The sequence below is a fragment of the Balaenoptera physalus genome, assembly GCF_965194825.1.
Source record: "Balaenoptera physalus genome assembly, chromosome: 5".
In the NCBI taxonomy this organism is placed as follows: domain Eukaryota; kingdom Metazoa; phylum Chordata; class Mammalia; order Artiodactyla; family Balaenopteridae; genus Balaenoptera; species Balaenoptera physalus.
This window is the reverse complement of record NC_138884.1, coordinates 15,790,774-15,810,093: the sequence shown is the minus strand read 5'-3', so window position 1 is coordinate 15,810,093 and position 19,320 is coordinate 15,790,774. Positions and strand designations below refer to the sequence as shown.

Below are 19,320 nucleotides of genomic sequence, written 5' to 3'. Positions count from 1 at the left end.
ATCACAAATATTTGCCTAAAAAGATTATCTTCAAATTTGGGGTTTTTGTTTCTCATTTTTCCCCCAACATATATTTCTTCTGACTTACAACTTAGGATAAAATTTCAAGAGCAATCATTGCCGCATTGATTTTTAAAACAGAAATTCTATCAGAATTTTTAAGTGTTTAAGACATATAAGATAGAAAATAAATACAGTTTCTGAAACAGTCATATTAATAATTTAACACTTATCTTAGTATATTACAGTGCTTATAATAGCACTGAAGAGATGCTTGTTGAAATAATTCTTTCTTGAAAAATGTAGTTTCTGACTTGACTAAGATGAGACACAATACAGTGCCCTTTTCATAAGTGTTTTATTACTTGTCACCCATCTTATTTCAGACAAAACAAAAGTAACAAGGTAATAGATTTTCTTAATAATAAAAGACTAAATATTATTGAAATTTAGCAAATGTTAAGTCCTGTCTGTATTTCCTTGATGGATATTTATGATATCAAGGATTTCTAAGTTGTCTACTTTACCAATAGAGTGTACATTAGTGACATTACTATATCACTATTACCTGATGATTAATATGTCTAGATTTACATTTTGAGGCATTTGGAGATGATGGAATAAGCCTGGTGGGGTTTTTCTTCAGTTGCTTTTCAGAAATGACAGCCTACTTTCTCTTGTATGTTTCTGTCAATGTTTCTTTTCTGGATATGAAAATCAGTTTACTCAACTGTGAGTAGGAAAAGTTTCAAGTTGCTGTGGTGGATTCCAAGCCTCATTTAAATCAGCAATGCCTGCCTTTTGAATAAGGTCTCTGTAGATCAGTTTATTTAGATGTGTCATTTGATTTAGTTGCCACTGACAGGATCAATGTAACAAGACTCCAGACTGAGACTTAAGGAGAATTCTAAATACTACAAACACCCTGTCAGTGATGGTCAACGAACTACTTGGATTATAAATTTCTCATATTTTCGACACAAATGAAGTTTTTATATTGTATGGAATCATTATTAGTTAATATCATTAAGTTTTATCACTACAAAGTTATTGAGCGTTATATGCCAAGCAAAATTTTAGGCACTTTTATATATATTCTCTATATGACATTAGTCTTTTGGGGCTTCCAAGTTTATGAGGGAAAAGATGGTTACCTTGGGTACTGTTAGCCTGAGAGCTAATCCAGTTCCTGGAAATTAATAAAAACTCAACAAATATTTGTTGAATGAGAAAAAGCCTTACTTTATTTAATTCTAGACATGATAACAGGATAACTATGTTAACATTTTAAGGGGCAGTTTCATTAAAGATCTGGAGTTCTGGTATTGATGACAGGGCAGTGGTCCTCTCTTTGCTTTTGGGTACCTAGAATGTAAACAAATAGAATTCCAGAGATAAAAACTTCTTCAACAAATTGGGGCTTAGTTGGTTTGCTATTTAGTGGTGAGCCAGGTAGCAGTGGTCTTTCCTTTAGTTACCAGATACAGTTGTTCCCTCTGTGTCTTGCCAGGTCTAGAACGAAGTGTCAATATTTAAAGTGTCTTTTTTTCCTTATTAAATAATTGAATCATACGATGAGAAAATATTCATCTCAAAAGAGTGTATCTGTTGCCAACAGCTTTTCTATGTAAAAATGTATTTCCCAGGTGTTATTACGTTACCATACCTCTGTGTTAAAAATCTGCAGGCATTATTGGTAGTTGTAATTTATCAAAGGAAAATATGTAGAAAATTCCATTACTTCACACTTTCTCACACTACTGAACGTTATGAACACTTGTAACAGGTCTGCATCCATTGCCACCATTTTCTCTCAGCTCCACGCTGAGGTAGAGCTGCTTTGTGCACTGTACATCCGGTAAAACCAGGCCAGGAAAGCAGGATATGGAGACTTTTTTATAGTCTGTCCGTAAATTGCTCCATTGTGTGCCATCATTAGAATTTATTTTATTTATATATGTATAATATATATGTAAATTATAGTATTTACATATGTAAATGTAATGTAAATGTAGAAATATGTAAATTATAGTCCACAGATGAGGGAAGTAAGGCCCAGCTAGTCTGTATGGTTTGCCCCTGATAACGAGATTTTCAAATGTTGCATGTGGGGCTAAAACCCTTGCTCCGAGTTCTTCCGCAGAAGCTATTGTACAGTGTCCAGAAATCTGGCTTAGGTGTCCTTTTTGAGTGAGAGAAGGTCTTGACCATAGGAGAAATCACACTCTAAACTGGACATTAGCTAAAAAAGTGTGAGCATGGAAGTGATTGTTTCCTCTACTGGCGAAGCCCTCCTTCTCACTTTCACCGATCGAAGCTGTATCCATCCTATAGGGCCAGCTCCCAAGCCCCTTCTTCCTGGAAGGAGAGCCTTTTTCCTGCAGATTCCTTTTCCTCTTTTATAATATTCTTCACAGGCTGCCTTGTGGTAACCCTTTTTGTTTTCTATCATTGTGTCTCAATGAATCTACAGTTAGGCAGGCCTGAATTTTAATCTCAGATCTGCCACTTTAAATTTGCTGTGTGTCCCTGGGCAAGTTGCTAAATTTTCTAGTGTAACTTTCCTTGTTTATAAATTAGGTCACCTGCCTCATAGTCGCGTTTTCAAGCTTAAAACATGTAAATAGCTTTGCAAAATGTGTGACACAGAGTAAGTGCTCAATAAATAGTAGCTATTATTATTTTTGGCCTTTGTATCTCACTAGAGTTTAATTCAGATATTCATCTGTCTATGAATCTAACACACTACTTGGATATTGGCTTTTTTAAAGAATATCTATCTAATCTCCAACTATTCAGCTATTACTGGACAAACTAGATTCAGGTCTAAGCAAATGTTTCTAGATAAAATGTAATATTTTCAACATGCTATATAGGAACTCTTTTATCTTGATTCCATGGTTCAAGATACTATGAATATATTTTAAAATAATTTTTATATAGAGTTAATTCTTGATTGGGGTCAGAGAAAGAGATGAGCATAGATAATGTTAAGCCCCACCCAGTCTACTGAACTGTGCGTAGGGAATGAGAGAGAAATGCAGCAAGGACCACCTGGTGAATGGATAGCCAAGATTCCGCAGTGGTGCCCGAGTCATACTCAGTCAAGAGACATATTTAATGCTCCACTATTTACAAACCAGAAAATGAACTGATTTTTAAATTGTGGTATCATTTACATAGAGTCAAAGTCCCCCTTTTTAGCTTACAATTCTGTGAGATTTGACAAATACATTCAGTTATGTAACCATCACAGTTGTGTAGCCAACATAATCAAGATATACAACACTTATCACTGTCACTGAATCTGGAAATAGACAGGCCTAAGTTTAATTCTTGGATCTGCCATTTTCAGGCTGCTGGTCATTGACTACTTCCCTCACATCCAAAATATGGCTTCATGTCCACTTTTTGCCAATCCCTTTCCTTACTCCCAGCTTCTGGCAATACTTAGCTGTTTCCTGTCCCTATAGTTTTGCCTTTACCAGAATGTCATATAAATATAATCATATAGCAGCTTCTTTCTCTGGTTTCTTTCATTTAGCATCATTATCTGATATTCACCCAAATTTTTGTGTATGTCAGTAGTTAATTCCTTTCATTCCTCAGTAGTGTTCCATTGTATGGATGTATCACGGTTTGTTTATTCACTCACCAGTTGAAGGTTGCCTACAGTTTTTAGTAATTATGAGTAAAAACACTGCAAGCATTTGTGGACAGGTTTTTTAAGTTTTCATTTCTCTTGGGTAAATACCTAGAAGTGGATTGCTGGGTCACATGGTAAGTGTTTTGGACTATTTCTTAGAGTGATTTTTTAAAAAAATATAATGAAAGACATGTCATACTGATTTTTTAATTGAAAAATTATAGATTTACTCTGACTCATAATATTAAGCATCGTGTAAGATTTTCTTAAATAGTCATCATCTTGAGCATCGCTTATTGAGTACTGAGTAATTATTATATGTAAGAGTTTGTATTATGTGATGCTTCAGATCATCACCGTATAGAGTGCTAATTTTCCCTGATTCAGGCAACTATGGATTCTCATCTTCTATTTTGTAGATTTTTTCCTTCTGTCTTTACAACTTGCTTTCAGTTTGCCCTCTGGCTACTTCTTGCTGCACTCTGCCCTTCTTATTTACTATGTTTTATCTATTGCTTAATAGTAAATTAGACTAAATAACTTGTTAAATTATTGGTTACCTAAGAACAGATAAGCTGTGAACAAGGGCCTGTCTCTTTTAGTCACTCTTGAGAAGACATGTGTCCTTTTTTCATTTTAAATACTTTTCATAAAACCTTCTTTTGTAAAAACCAACCTCTTCTTTGCAGGTTCTTTGTCATCTTCCAGAAACTTTATATTCTTGATAAGTAACTCCTGGTGGTTCTTTCTTAATGATAACATAAATTCACATCCCAATTGTACCCTCTCTTCCACTCCAGCAGTGAATACCCATCCTGCCCAAGGTTACTTAAGACTTCCTTCCTTCCTCTTCAAGAATGTATCTGGATGACTCCATTGATCTTGATTTCTCTAACTCAGATTGTTTAGAAAACTCATCTACTGCTTTATTACAGAGTCTGTTTTATAATAATTTTAGGCTTATCTTAGCAACCAAATTGCCAAAAACTTTCACATTCTTCTCTGAAATGCTTCCCTTTGCGCTAGATATACCAACCAATTGTCAAACCAATAAATATTTATAGATATTATTATTGATTAGATAGTATAAAGCAACATTACTGAGAGCATTTTCTTACTGAATTTGCATACCTAATGTTCTGAGTCTATCACAGGGTGCTATTAAAAAACAAACCCTACATTCTGGCTGTTGCTGTCACAGGGTGATAAAAAAAAAGTCCTATCTGATTCCAGATGGAAAGCAACAGACACCTAAGCTGCATTCAGCTACACCTGCCTCCCTTTTTCACCATTACTCACCTAAAAGAAAAAAAAAAGAATCCATCCCTTTAACTAATGTGTCTAAGAAAAGAAAGAAGGGGGGACAGATGGAATTAAGGAGTAAAAAGTAAGAATGAAAATGATATATACTCATATGTAAGGAGGGAACAAATAAACCTTGCTTATTTAGTTTGCAAAGCATCCCCCCTGCAATTTGATACGTATTTGATATATGAATTGTCTGTAAACTCTCTCCTTTGCAAAAATAGAAAAGCAAAAGGCAAATAATAATGCAAATAAGTTGAGTGAGGTGACAGCTTTGTCATTTTGTTAAATTGGATTTGCTCTCTACTTCCCTTCCGGAATGACCCAAGCACCCAAGGCTTGGCCTCCACCACTGTCAGTTTAGTTTCCTCCAACGTTATTAAACCCTGCCGTGAGAGTTCCATTATAATCATTCTACTAAGAGGAGCTATTTATATGCTTCTTGGTACATTTCTAAATATACTTGAAGACTGAGTCTAATATTTCAGTTAATTTTTTAACGGAAACAAAATCTTGGATTTGCACAGTGGTGGTGATTCCCCTAAAACACATAAATATCAGAGCTAGACCAGAGGCACTGAGTACCAGTAGCCGCTGGAAGAAAGAATTATTAATCCACTGCTCCAACCTGAGTACCATTCTCCTTAAACCTGTGGTACTTCTAGTGTCCCCTTGGCTAATCGTACAGGTTCCTAAAGGACTTCACAAGGCAATCCATTCCTGCTACCTATTGTCAGACAAGCAGGTATCCCCGTTTTATAAATGGGATTGCTGAGGCCCAAAGTTAACTTCCCAGGATCCTGTAGTGAATAAAGGAAGGTGAAGTTAATGAGAAGCAGGTCTCCATCTAACCAGTGCTGTTTTCACTGTAAAAACCCCTGTTAACAAGGGTAACCCCAACTCTGTTGCTTGTCGTCCGTTTTCAATATAATGTATAAAGAAATTTTTGTGCTCTCATACTTTCAGTAGACTATCAGTATATATGGAGATGTACTATTTTAATAGCCATCGCCATGACAGAAGACTAAGGAATTCATTCTGCAGTATTTAAAAAGGGTGATGGAGTCTTTTTTTTTTTAAGGTTATTTTTATTTACAAGTTTTGAAAAATGTACATTTTTTACATGGGTTACTCGTGCAAAGTTAGATTTAGAAGAGTGATAAATGCACAAAAGGTGGCAATGGAACGTCAGACAAAACATTTACAAGCCTTGTCCCACACTGCTACTTAAAGATACTGTCTATCTGAAAATATACATATCAAAAGAAAGATTGCAAGTATTGACTGTAAGGTTCTTATAGTACTGAAAGGGAGGAAGAAACTAAAGCATGCAGCATTAACTGAGGATTTGAGTGGAAAATAGTTTGCCACAGATATGTTCCCTTCCTTGGGTTAATTAAAACTCTAAAAAAAACAAGGAGGGATTATAAATTTGTTTATCTAAGGTAGCACTGCTCCTTTAAAAAAGATTAAAGGATCTCCAAACTTCCCTAGCTTAAAAACTAATGATTGTCTCCAGTCCTCTGTTCCCACACCTCTTTAAAAAGTGAAAATCCAGAGGACTTCAGTATTCTGAAACTTAGCTTGGGTGTGTCCAGTGAATACCTTGCAAGGGGAGGATTTGTCAGTTATTACGATCGCTGCACTCCTTTGACTGAGTCCTTTAACATTCTCCTTCCTACCAGTAAAAAACAAAATTCATGTTGGTTAGATCTTAGTATCGTAGCCTTTTTAGCTTCCATTGCTCTTTTAAAATGGATGTTTATATGGATTTGTTTCCCTGTTTTCTATAGGCCGTATTCCAAAAATTCACTTCTAAATCCAACGCTAAGTGAAGGACCAGCTAGGGTGAAACGCTTCAGCAATCATTCTGTTAAAAATAACATTCTGGTCATCAAGCTATGCATAAGCACCACTTGTAAAACAATTCATTTGAAAAGCTTAGTGTAAAGTACAGTAACACAATACTGCCCTAAAACTGGAAATGAGATGCAACAGAAAAGGAATTAAGAATTAGTAATTTTTGCATGTAACCCAGGTACAGTACCTTTGATCTCATAGAGGGTGTTTTCTGATGTTTAAGGAGAGGGTAGAAGGGGTGGGAAGAGCTTGGTAAGGGAAGATGGAAACAGCACAACAGCTATTTTGCTTTTAATAAAGCAAATGTAATGACACTGAAGAATAGGAAGGTGATAAACACATCAATATATATTTTTCTTATGACCAGCCTCTTCTCTTCCTACACCCGGGTCAACAGTCACACCAGCTCTGGTCTACTGTCGCGGAAAAATGTTTTTCATACCCCTGCTTATTCTCCTGGTGCAGCTGAGCCGCCTGGCTCTTTGCTGGACTGTTGGGATTGGGTTCCTCCAATAGAGACTGTATGGATTTTAAATGGAAGACACATCATAGGTTGGACTCCAGCGGTTCTGAAGTATGTCCAGACATACCCTACCATCTGCATAGACATTTGGATGAAACATCTTAGGGACAAATCTAACCGTAGGTGGCTTATTCGGATATTCTTCAGTGAATTCTATTGTAATAATTCTATTAATATAATAATTCTATTGTAATATTGAATTCTATTGAGCCTTCAGGCTCAAAAATGACGGTGTTCCAAACCATGATGTTGGTCTCAGATGAAGCCCCGCTGACTCCGGCTGGAGGATACTCCTGTAACCTCTTGAAGCCCCTCATGAGGTGCCGCTGAGCCGGGGTGGACACGTCTCTAGCGAGGTCAGGGGTGGGGCATACACCGAGATCTGGGGTCCCTGCGGGCAGTAAGGTGGCCGAGGAGGCTGAGGGGGAAGTGCCCAGAGGAACCGCACTGCCTCTCCAAACGGGTGATGGAGTCTTAATGGATTAATATAAGATTATATATGTAAAAAAATTCATGATTTAATTTAAAAATGTTCTAAACTTCGCTTGAGTTTATCTTTAGTGAAAAATATAGTATTTGTATCATACAGGAAGGAACAGTTCAAATCCTATTAGCATTTAGACTTAAAATTCAATAATCCCACAGAAACCCAAATAAAGAACGATATTTTAAAACAACAGCAAATATATAGCCCAAATAAACTTTGCTATCTTCCCTTAAAATTGGTAAAATTCTATTCAGAAACATCAGTTTTCACACTGTAGTTCTGAAAAAGTATAAACTTAAAATAAAAGAATAAAATAACAAAAGGGAATATTGATAAAAACCAAATTTTCAGTAAGTTCCAAAAGGAGGAATTACTTATTAAATTCTCAAAGGTTGTAGATTCCACCGAGGCTGGGTAGGGGAAAGATGACCAGCCAATTGCTTTGATTGTTCATATAATACCTAAGTATATTTAGGTTAGCAGATAGCATTAGATCATTCACAGGAATCTCTTAAAAGTTAGTAAGGCTTAAGGAAAGAGTATTTCAAACACGAATTCATACTGTGAGTAGAAAAAAATAGGTAGCTTATTGCCCTTTAATAACTTTTAATTACACTTGAAAAATAACAACAAAAACAAGCCAAGGCCTCTGAGCCATCTGTAATCTTTCAGTGGCCTCTGCCTGACTGTGTCCTGTCTAATCTGGTCAGGACCATTCTTCTCTTGCTGTGTCACACTGGCCTCCTGATGTCTCTTGGCCTATCCAAGCTGGTTCCCAGTGCAAGCCTTCTGCGTTAGCTGTTCCCTCTCCTGGGATATTCTCAGGGCAGAATGCTTCCTTCTTCTCATCATTTAGTCCTTTCCTGACCAGCCCCACTAAAATATCACCAACTTCCGACTTGCTTTCTCTCCAATTAGCTTACTTCTTTATATGTTCCCTCCAACTAGAATGTAAACTCTTTGAGGGCAAGGACTGTCTTGTTCATCATTATGTCCCCTAACCCTAAGAAACACCTGCCTGGGTTATTAGTATGATAAATAGTACAGGAAGAAACTACACGTAGTATATATTTATATGAATATGTGCACGGGACTTCTGTGAAAAAAAGGACACATCTACATATATTACTAATTATTTAGAATACATTGCTAATTATTCTTTGTAGGATAGCTATTATATTACCTCACCAAAATTTTTCCAAGTACAAATGTTAGAGGCAGAAGAGAACATACATTGTTAAAAAATAGTAGGGACCTTCAAGACTTGGTAATTCGGTTTCTTTCTCTCCACCTCTGTTGTACGGTTAAGGTAAATGGGATCCAAAAAGGTGACAGTAGTGCACTGGGTCACATGTTTGGTAAACTATACAAGCCATTCTTCAAACTGGGCTTCTGAATGGAAGTCAGTTGAACATCCTTTCTGCTTATCCAGGCTGTCTTTCTTTCCTCTGTGCAGGATGAGTCATTGATCTACCTGCCTGGCATCTCTTGGTCTCGGTAGTTTCCTATACTAGCTGGCTTCATGTAAGTGACTTATTCTGAAACAGTGCTTAAGAGTCCAGGCTTCAGAAACAGACTGTCTGGTTTGAATCCTGACTGTACTATTCACTAGATATAATATCCTAGTTAAGTACGTTACGCAACTGTGTTTCAGTTAATTCGCCCGTAAAACAGTGATAGCAGCACTTATTTTTTTCTCCGAGAATTAAATAAAACAATTTATGTAATTAAAACAGTTGTTTTATGTATTTTTTATAAGGGCTTTAAAACATTTGTTTGTAGAGTTATTTTGGATAAATAAAAATTGAGTACTAACATATTAAACAAATAATACCTGGCGAAAGTAATTTAGAAATTTCTTTGTTAAATATTGATTTAAGAAAAAAGCACCCTGGACAGATTTTTTACCACGAACCAAGGAGTTCTCTTTCACCATTAATTAAATGTAAAACAATTTTAGTATTGTCTTTTGAAACATACAGTTTTAAATTTACTGCAAGGAAAGTAATAAATTCTTTTGAAGTCCATTATGAATGATTTTTATATTATGTCTTACATTAGCAGTGCCATTGCTTCTTTTCATTAAGCCAGGTAATGAGGAGATAGACATATTTGACTCTTCAGGAAATGGATAGAAACAAGATGCAAAAATGGAAGTCTGCTGGCTTTAAGTGGAAGTTAGCCCCTTTGTATTCATTTTTGAACCAGTTTCTCAAGCACTCTTGAATTTAAGCAACCTCCATGAAGGAGTGCTTTTGTGTCAAAAACTAAATTTAGATATCAGGAATTCTAAATTCTAATGTTATACTAAGTCTATTTCCAATGGCCTGATAAGTTATTTTTTAAGTTTTTGTTCCTCTTCTTTTTAAAATCAGTTGAGTATGGCTTAAGTTTAATATTTGTGAAGTCCTTTTATATTCTTCAAATGAGTGACTCTATATAAATGCAAGATATCATTGCTAATTCTCTGGAGTGTTATAAAAATTACCTAATGTTTGTAAAATACATTGAAGATGAAAATTGAGATCTAAGCACTAAGTGTAAGTTTTATTTATTAAAGAAAACCATGTTAGAGCTAAGTTTGCTGATGAACACTTTTTAAATTTTATTTCCCTGAACTCCTTTCAGAAGTTCACTGAGGCATGCATGCCATGCTATTCAAGCACTTCAGGAATCTTTCCCTTCTTTTTATTCCCCCCTTTTTTTGTTTTGTTTGTTTGTTTTGTTTTCTTTAGTGTCAGGTCTCAGGAGTTTTAATTTTCTCTTCTTAACCATCACCATTATAAACATCTAGAAACCTATATGTAACATTTTAACATTGTATGCCAATGAGATTAACTGTGTATGTACTGTTGCCTTTTTACTATAAAGAAATAAGTAGAGTTTTCTACTCAGACTTTATTAATTAAAATCATACCGATATTTGAAATAATTATGAATATTGAGAGAGACTCTTAACATCCTCTCTTGATGGTAAATGATGTGAATGATCACTACTAACTGTTGAAAGTTATGAAAAAGTGGTCTGTTTCTCACATTTCTCACATTTAGAGAGCATTTAGAGAGCAAAATACCTTTTTTAGATGTGACTGAGTTCACCTGGGGTATCTCTTTTTTTGTTTTCATTCCTTCTGTAATACTAGTGATGGGGGCGGGGAACCAACAAACACAGATAAGTGACCTCCCACTGAAAATAATCTGTAATCTGGTATCTCCATTTATCCCATTACATATATTTCTGGCATCTCTGCCCATGTAGAACAACAGTGAGCCTATCTGTGATTTTTACATGTCCAAACAGTAACACAAACAAAAATCGCTGAAGGTAGCTGCCCTGCCAAACAAAGAATGGAAGTGGCAGAAATGCCAGTAAAAAGCAGAAACAGCAACAATTGGCCAAATCTGTGGCCACAGAGAGCTGGAAGACAGGAGAGAAATGTGAAGGAGAGAAAACAGACAATCGGTATTACGGGTGTGGAAGCTTTTGGCTTGCCCTCTCCTGCACCCTCCTCTCTCCCCTTCTAATATTTCAGCCTCTGGTAAGGAGTGGCTGAAGGAGCAGTGCTATGAGATTACAAGAGAAAGACTGACATTGCATTTCCTTGTGCTTGTGGGGTCACTACACACTCTGACATATGGGTTTATGTTTCCCACCCAGTTAGCCAGTCAAATGGGAATGTTCATTGTTTTAAGAAAATCCAAGTTGACATCAGAATCTCCTAAATTTATTTGACCTCAGAACACTTTTTTTTTTCCTGAAACACCATTAACATCCTACTTTTAGAGCTAGTGTTCCATAGAATGCACTCGGGGGGATGACGCTTTAAATAGTCAAAAAAGGTTTAATTACATTTTCAACATACCACACAAACAAGGAAGTATGTGATATGGTTTTGGAAAGTTTCCTTCAAAAAAAGTTCGAATAAAAATGTTTGTTTCTAAAAGCGTTTCTCTTTCATCTATCAGAAGCTTATCTATAACCCTAGCCATATCAGATAACTAAGGGGATGCATATGTGTTGTGTTAAATAAACTTTGTCTTAAAACATAAAAAGGAAAAGAGGAAAGAAAAAAAACGAAAACTCACCTAACACTCTTCTTTTTGCTAAATGATTCAGATTTTTCATCTTGAGTTTATGGTTCGAATGACCTCTGAACCCTTCTTTCCTGTCATCCATGCCAGCCGTGCTTATAAATCTTTTACATTCTAGAAGCTTAGGATGTTTCATTATTTATTTGTATTTGTTGGGGCCAGCCTTGATGAAGAAGACTGTTGATAATGGACTGCTTATTGCAAGGGCCTGTAAAAGAAAAAATAAGCTGAACTTGGCCTGTGAACTTGGGTATGCACCAGAGGTGCAGTTTTTCTTACTACATGACAGGGCAGAAGGAGACTGAAATGACTGATGGGAGTTTTTGAGGATTTTAGGAGTTAAAAACAAAGCTACCTTGTATCATCTTCACTTGGGGAGAAGGAAAGACATTTAGCATTTAGGGATGACCTAGTACTACATAATGGCCCTCAGTTTATTGCTGAGTTTCCTCACTGTTTATGGATAACGTAAAAAGGAGATGATATCTGTAGATCATTTCTGGAAAACAATATTTTCAGAAGTTAGAACTACTATTTGTAAATTCTTCAAATAAATCAATCAATAAAAGCAGCTGTTTAGGAAGCTCCACATGTGCTGAGCATTTTCTATTCCAGCACATCTCAGGTAATGTGTGCTCAGATTCCTTAGATGCAAAATGCAGGTAATAAGAAATACCTATCTATCGCTTAAGACTGTTTGAGTGATAACTGTATTTTTGCTCTTATTATTTATCGGTGAAAAGTTAAAAGCATTTTTCACAAATTGTGTTTTTCCATTTTAAGGAATATGTCTTTGCCTCATACTATACTTTTTAATATATTTTTAAGATCATTTCATTTACAGATATTTTTAAAAAGAGACTTTTACATGGTTGAATTATTAACTAAGAGGGTACTTATTCTCAGACAGTCATCTTGACTCCAAAGCCACCAGAATTCATTCTTCTAATCTGCACTGCTGAATAGTGATATGTGGTTTGGGGGAACTTTGTTTTAATAGAGGAAGGAGAGGTATGGTTTTGACTTTTACTTGTATTAGTTTAAAGTGCTCATGGAATCTCTAAGTTTAGGTCTAGGGCCATCTGTGTGAGGAGTGACTTGTTAAAAATAGAGCAATCCCTGGAAGAACAGATTTTATTTTTTACTTATGTTGGTAGACTTCAAAACTCTGATCTAGTAAAACAGTGGCAATATCTGTAAATGGAGTTCCTTTGTGGCAGTTTCTTTTACCATGGGTTTTATTATAGTAATAGAAAAGAAAACCCAGACGATTATTAATGAATTTAGAAGCATGAATGAGCAAAGCTTACCTGCAGCTCTGCCTTTATTTCTACACCTAAATAAACTCCAGCTGAATTGTGAAATTAATCACCCTGAAGTCCTAGGCTCTGATAAGGATCCTGCCACTCAATTTTATTTCTTTTGATGGTGCAAAACAATTTAGCAAAGTTTTCTTAGTTGGGTTTTTGCTTTTATTGCAGAATCGTACAGCATCACATGAGACCTTATCTTGATGCTGTATCATTCCAGTGATTGGATCCAGCTTATTCAACTTCTTTGCTAAATTGCCATGTTGCAGGAAAGCTAATTATAATTCTACATCGGACTGGCCCTTATTATCTACTCTACCCACTACAAAATATGGTGATCTCTATGATAATCAAAATTTTTCAGTATTTTATTTTACAGTTTCTTGCTTTATCATCTCTATTTATGAGAGGACTATATTGTTTATTAAAGATTATTTAGCACGTCTTCAAAATTCTAGAGTTTTTCCCTAGTGTTCCAGGTTCTTAATACAATATGTCACAGAATAAAGATAGACTTTTATTTTCTCATTTATATGATACTATTATTCATGAATCTTAAATAAATAAAAATATTGAACTTAATAATTTAAAATCTTTTGCATTTCTTGAATCCTTGAGAATTTTAGGTTATACAAAAAGAACTGTGGTGATAAAATACCACCAGTTCAAGTATTCAGGGCCATCTAAATATGAATTTTTAACAATATTTTTAATAAAGTATAATGAATATATTAGAATTGACATGATATACTTATGTAAATTTCACAATTAGAGCTACATAATTTATTCACATCAATATTAAACCTATATTTGATGTTCAGCTATGCTTTTATTCACTTTAAAGTGTTTTCTGTTCTGCTTAATTGGTTTGGATTTGCTCTGTCAGGTTTTTTTTCCTTAGTGAGAAAGTTGCAGACCTGCTGTTTTATATTGTCTCTATTTTTCTTTAACAAAAAAGAAAAAGGCAAGCAAAAATGTAAGCCCAATTAAAAACAGTTTATTCAGAGTTTATGAGCACTTCAAAAAATACTTCCTGCCTTCATTGAAGCATTATGAAAATCCCATGATACATCCTTCACAGAAAATAGACATGAGAAAAAACATAAACCATAAAATTCTGTTAAAGATCATTATTTCTAAGGTCATAATATTGACCGTGTTCTAGAAAAATAGAGCATAATGTCATGGGGACACCTCCCCCCCACCCCCATCGTTAATTGGTTTGCTAACTATTTCTATATTTCTATTGGCTATAGATCAGTTTGCATTATTCTAGTATATATTGGTAAAATATTCTGTTATCCTAGTAGCTTGAAAGTGTTTATTTAATTCTGAGTTATTCTTAGAGTTAATTAGCAGAAACAACCTAGAGCCTTTTGTCATGAGTGACCAGTCTTCACACTTTTAGCAAGATGACTGCTTCAAAAATGCCCAAACAAGAACTGTTCATCCATTGCAGTTTCTGCAGTTATTTGTATATCTTTGCAATATTCAGTGTAATATTTGAACAATCACCATAGTTACAATTTTCCTTTAATTTCATAATTGTGATTTTTTTCCACTCTGTTATACTGAGGAATGTGTTTTAGTTTCAAAAGAGTTTTGGAGTTCACCTCCAAGAAAATAATTAATGAACTTTTAAAAGATATTATTATGTCATAGAGGAGGATTTTCTCAATTTCAGAGAAATAGACTATGGGTTATTATTTTTAATCCACTAGTTAATGATTGCTACAGCTAATTTTCTCTTTGGATTGTTTTTCCATCAAAGAAATTATAATTTCTTATATCCCTAGTTATTACCAATCCTGCAAATGGATAATCACAGAAAATTATTAGAATAAAATTATTTTAAGTTAAATTTGCATTTAATATCATAAAGCACTTTCAAACTGTGGAGAGGGTCTCCATAAAAATCACACAAAGAGCAGTAAGAAATTGTACAATTGGTTCTGCTACAACATAACATGTATGTTCCTAAAATTCACCTCTCTATGCAAAATCATGAAATTAAAAATCACAAGCACTTAATGGGAAAGCTGGGGTTGGGGCATAACACTCAAAATCGGAATTAGGCGCACACACATACAAAGAGAGTAACCTAATAAAAATGGTAGTATAGGGACTTCCCTGGCAGTCCAGTGGTAAAGAATCCACCTGCCAATGGAGGAGATGTGGGTTCGATCCCTGGTGGGGGAACTAAGATCCCACATGCCCTGGGGCAACTAAGCCCACGTGCCACAACAATTGAGCTCGTGTGCCTCAAGAGAGAGCCCGCGTGCCACAACTACAGAGTCCACGTGCCCTGGAGCCTGGGCGCCACAGCCAGAGAGGGGGAAACCCGCACGCCACCACTGGACAGAAGTCCACGCACTGCAACTAGAGAGAAACCCTAGCAGACCGCACGCCATAATGAAAAAGATCCCGCATGCCTCAGCAAAGATCCCCGTGTACCGCAATTAAGACCCAATGCAGCCAAAAAAAAAGGAAAATAAGTAAAATAAATAGATATTCAAAATAGGAAGAACTAAAAAAAATAATTATTATAAAAAAATGGTAGCATAGTTTAACACATGTAAACAGTTAAAGAAATACATGAACGCTACAATAAATATGGACTTTACCTTGAAAGAGACCTAAAGTTTGCTTATGGAAGAGTTGCACATAGAGAGTTATTGTGAAGGGGTAGAAGGAATGTTATCTGAAACCTGTTAGGAAGCTCTAACACCAGGTATGGATGGATGTGGTTCTTAACACATGTGATGAACTGCAGTAGCTGATAGATGTTTGAGGGGCGTTGTGTGTGTGTGTGTGTGTGTGTGTGTGTGTCTGTTTGCATTTTGTGGATTCCTATATAACCAATTCAGTTGGATGCAGTTTTCTGTGTTCCTCTGTTGTCTGTCACAAGCAAAATAATGCATAATCAAATAGGAAATTTGTGTCACCCTCAAATTATTTCCTGTTGGGAGTTTGCATTTTCAAAACAAGAGTTACAGCGGAATTGACTATACATTTAAAAGATAGGCACAATAACTTTCTAACTGAAGATGATGAGCTTTATGGTAAAAAGAGGTGACTGTTCAATATTGTCAAAACCATCAGTGCAATCAATATGCTGCATTTTGATTTTTTCCCTCAACTATTATGCAGAATTGAACTTGAGCTTCACTGTCCAACTTGATTCATTCATTCAAATTGTTTTGCACTGAGAAGTAATATCTCACCTGGAAGAGATATCAGAATCGGGAAGACCACTGAGAATTCATGTAACATTTAAAAATCTTTTGTTTGTCTGCTTTCTTTTCTCTTTATCCAGAGATAAATTCTTTTATCTCTGGACTTTATGCTTCCCACACCAGTCAGTACAAGTAAACATGGGATTCTCTATTCATTTAATGAATGAATGAATTTAAAGGACTAAGTGAAAGTATAGGAAATGCAGAATTTATTCAACCTATCCTATTTCTGCAAGAGCAAGAATGTCCTCTGATGTGTTTCTGTACTCTCAGAGACTTAACAAATATTGGAAGGAATGGGCTGTGACAGACTTCAGTGCTTCTGTGGCCCTTGAAATGTGCTTTCATATTATGGAGCTAGACTCCAGTGCACAGAGTAGAATAATAATAAGTTCTTTGAGCTGAAACTTCATAGTCACTGTGGGATATTCAAGAAGGAGACCAATGGGGAGAAAGATAACATAGTCTTAACTTTGAACTTGTCCTGGGTTTTACTTGCTACAAGCCAAGTGAAAGTCACTCTGATACCTTATTAGTACTAGCTCTTTCTCTGTATAGGGAAAAGTGCTCTACAGTCCATGTTGATAAAACTGAAAGGGAGTTCCACACATGAGAAAGAAGGTGGTCTTGATTTTAGTGTGTAAAAGAAGGATAGTAAGGCTAAGATCTACTCCAAACCTCAGCTTGGAGGCCACTTTCAATGGCAAGTCTTTGTTACCCATCTGATCCAAGATAGGTATCCCTTCTTGCATTCCCAAAGCACTTTTCAGGCAGTAGTGTATTTCTCTGTTTCCTGTGTCCTGTTGTGGAATGAGAATAGATACATTTCTGTCTCATTCCCTATGTATTGCCCCTGTTATTAATTGTTTAGTTAATTGTCTGGGGTAGAGTAGGTGCTTAATAAACATATATGAGTGAATGAATATGCACTGGAACTCAAAAGCTTACTGTCTAGAGAAAGAGAGAGAAAAATAAACATACAAACTGGCTGGGAAATAATATGGCTCATTATTATAGAATGAACAAGTAGTGTCTGAGAAAGAAGCAATCAAAGATACTATAATTCATTCAGTTAATAGTTATCTGCTATATGCCTACTATGTTTCAACATGTTAGACGACATAGTGAATTAGAAATTTATAGTCCTGGTATTGAGTGTGGTGGAAAACGTTCTCCAGCTCCTGCAGCTGCAACTGGGTGAACGCGGTACGATAGCAGCGCTGCTTTCTCGCTACAATCTGTGGCCCCTCAGTGACCAGGGAGGGCCAGTTGCTCCTGCTGCTGCGGGGGATCAAGACCGCTGCCGTTGCCCTCATGGTTTTCATCCAAGGGGCTGGGCCTGGCCGCATCAAGGTAGTCTGCTGCTGCTGCTGCTGCTTCTCTGAGCTCAGGTTTGGACCACGTATCCTAGTCCTCCTCTCCTCCGGTTATAGCCTCCAAGGTCGAGGTCCTAGGGAAAGGACATGACAGAACATGAAAGAAAGAGGAGTTCATTTTTCAGATTGCACTGAGTAAATGAGCCACAGTACTTGAAAAATGATGCACCATTTCCTTGTGGCCTCCTTGGTTTCTGATGAGACGTCTGCTGTCATTTGAATTGCTCTTTGCCTACAGCTGCCAAGGAAAGTGAACAATGAAGCCATTTCTTTTGGCCCTTGTGTCTATTCTGTAGTCAGCACAAATTTGAGGATGATGTCGAAGAGAAATTCTGCCATGTGACTCACAGGGTCTTGGTGCTCAGGCCGGGTGTCAAGCCTGGCCTCTGAGGTGGGAGAGCCGAGTTCAGGACATTGGTCCACCAGAGAATCCTGGCTCCACGTAATATCAAATGGCGAAAGCTCTCCCAGAGATCTCCATCTCAATTCTAAGACCCAGCTCCACTCAATGACCAGCATGCTACAGTGTTGGAAACCCTATGCCAAGCAACAAGCAAGACAGGAACACAACCCCACCCATTAGCAGAGAGGCTGCCTAAAATCATAATAAGGTCACAGACACCCCAAAACACACCACCGGACGTGGTCCTACCCAGAGAAAGACAAGATCCAGACTTATCCACCAGAACACAGGCACCAGTCCCCTCCACCAGGAAGCTTACACAACCCAGTGAACGTACCTTAGCCACTGGGGGCAGACACCAAAAACAATGGGAACTATGAACCTGCAGCCTGCGAAAAGGAGACCTGAAACACAGTAAGTTAAGCAAAATGAGAAGACAGAGAAACACACAGCAGATGAAGGAGCAAGGTAAAAACCCACCAGACCAAACAAATGAAGAGGAAATAGGTGGTCTACCTGAAAAAAAACTTCAGAGTAATGATAGTAAAGATGATCCAAAATCTTGGAAATAGAATGGAGAAAATACAAGTAACGTTTAACAAAGATCTAGAAGAACTAAAGAGCAAACAAACCATGATGAACAACACAATAAATGAAATTAAAAATGCTCTAGAAAGAATCAGTAGCAGAATAACTGAGGCAGAAGAATGGATAAGTGACCTGGAAGATAAAATAGTGGAAATAACGACCACAGAGCAGAAGAAAGAAAAAAGAATGAAAACAATTGAGCACAGTCTCAGAGACCTCTGGGAGAATGTTAAACGCACCAACATTCGAATTATACGGGTTCCAGAAGAGGAAGAGAAAAAGAAAGGGACTGAGGAAATATTTGAAGAGATTATAGTTGAAAACTTCCCTAATATGGGAAAGGAAATAGTCAAGTCCAGGAACTGCAGAGAGTCCCATACAGGATAAATCCAAGGAGAAACACACCAAGACACATATTATTCAAACTACCAAAAATTAAATACAAAGAACAAATATTAAAAGCAGCAAGGGAAAAACAACAAATAACATACAAG

The 19,320-nt window shown here is 36.4% G+C and overlaps 1 protein-coding gene, 1 long non-coding RNA gene and 1 pseudogene across 4 annotated transcripts in view; 2 read left to right on the top strand and 1 right to left on the bottom strand.

Moving 5' to 3' along the window:
• LOC309660829 overlaps positions 1 to 19,320 on the top strand; it is a 1,143,314-nt gene that overhangs the window by 616,387 nt on the left and 507,607 nt on the right. The window lies entirely within an intron of this gene.
• The window catches only part of UNC5C (unc-5 netrin receptor C), a 409,465-nt gene that overhangs the window by 92,445 nt on the left and 297,700 nt on the right, over positions 1 to 19,320 (top strand). The window lies entirely within an intron of this gene.
• LOC309661448 (ubiquitin-conjugating enzyme E2 A pseudogene) lies at positions 1,284 to 17,808 on the bottom strand (annotated as a pseudogene). Its single transcript has 2 exons — positions 17,629 to 17,808; positions 1,284 to 7,807 (listed from the first exon to the last, which is right to left on the bottom strand). The product of its transcript is annotated as a ubiquitin-conjugating enzyme E2 A pseudogene (transcript).